The following is a 1,759-nucleotide window of genomic DNA, read 5'->3' as shown; positions in this document are numbered from 1 at the left end:
CTCCCTCCCCGCTCCCCCCTCCCGCATGAGCCCTTGATAGTTTATAAATGGGTATTTTGTCATATCTTGCCCTGTCCGACGTCTCCGGGAATCACTCTTAATCCCTCTCTCAACAAAAACTTTTGTAGTGGCAGAAACATTTTAACAGCCTGGGTTTGAGACCCTCTCTCTGAGACAAGCAATCAATTGAGGCAGGTTCCACAAGGAGAAACTGACAAAAGAACCCTGGAAAGCGGGGTGGGGGTGAGGGGGGCTTGGATTACGTTTTGCCCTGGCAGGATGCCATCTAGGTACCAGCAGCTTGGGACCACAGTGTTGAGTTGAAAGCCCTCTCTCCCTCTCTAGATGTTGATCAACGCAACTCTCTCAGTATAATTGGGCAGAAGCTGAGTGGGAACTCGCCTGGAAAGCTACACGGGACCACTGATCCCTGGAACTGGAAGGCCCCCAACGTACTTATTGCACACCAGCACATTGTGGAGATTTGGGTCTTTAGTGAACTGGATCCACACATCTGGCTGGACCCCTCAGGGTTTAGATTCTAGCAGAGTTTCCTCCAAATATGGAGTATTGGAATATCTGGAGGACTGACCATCTCCTAGCAGGTGCAGAGTCAGGAGGACACATATTAGGGGAGACAGTTGACTCAGTAGTGGGTGAACATTTAACCTGGGATCCAGGAGTCAAAGTACTAACACCTGCCTTCCCAGAGGCCTATCACCAAATAGTAATTGGGCACAGTACCTACAGTTCCAGAAGCAGGAGATGGTTTTGATAAATGCTCTTAGTAGTCATTTATCTCCTCTCAATGAGCTGGTTTGATCAGCAATTTCCAGGTACCCCCTGGCTACTTGAGAACCAGCCTGGAGACCAGGACCTTGATGGAGCCCATATTTGATTGTTTGCCAACTTTTGCCCTTGTTGAAGCTAAGCGGGTGCTAAATCGCCTGGCCTCCCTTGAGGACCCAGTTCCCAAGTGGATATGTGGGGATACATCTGCATTCAGGGTCAAAAAAACAGAAGCCTAAAACCTAACTAATAATAACACCATGACTCAGAGGCAGCAGTCTATCTCTGCGCACTTTTAGAAATAGGAGGAAACAGCAAAAGTAAGTACACAACACACAAATGTGGGCCTGGAGGAGCTCTGGGAAGAGGAGATGCCCACTAATCCTCCCAAGATGGAGATTACAATGAAGATCTCCAGTTACTTTAAGTGACTGGATGAAAAATGAAATAGAGATAGGGAGGAGACACATGCCCACATGCTTCAGTAATTCAGTCGTGCCTTGAAAGAACATGCTGATAATAAAATGATTAGAAAAAAAGAAAGAACATGCTGACAAAATGAATGAAAAATTAGAAATAATATAGCTCCAAACAGAAATACAAATGGACAGACAGCAAAATATTAGAACTCAACAACATTGTGAAAGAACAAAGCAAATATATATATATTTATTTATATGTATATTTATTTATTTATTTAAGATAGAAATATTTGGAATTGAGACTTAGTGATCTTGAAAATGAATCTCTCCAGAACAAAATATGAAGACTTGGTTATAAGAACAAGCAAAAACCCTGAAGATAATGGTGTTAGTTCAGGTTGACTAGAGAAACAAATTCATAGACACTCATATGTGTATAAGAAAGAGCTTTATATACAAGAGCAACTGAATATTGAGGAAACATCCCAGTCCAGTCCAGATCAAGTCTATAAGTCCAATATTAGCCCATATGTTCGATACCAATCTAT

This window comes from Echinops telfairi, unplaced genomic scaffold (genome assembly GCF_000313985.2).
Source record: "Echinops telfairi isolate 266 unplaced genomic scaffold, ASM31398v2 ScPeMD7_34;HRSCAF=130, whole genome shotgun sequence".
NCBI lineage: Eukaryota > Metazoa > Chordata > Mammalia > Afrosoricida > Tenrecidae > Echinops > Echinops telfairi.
Note: the sequence above shows the minus strand (reverse complement) of the source record.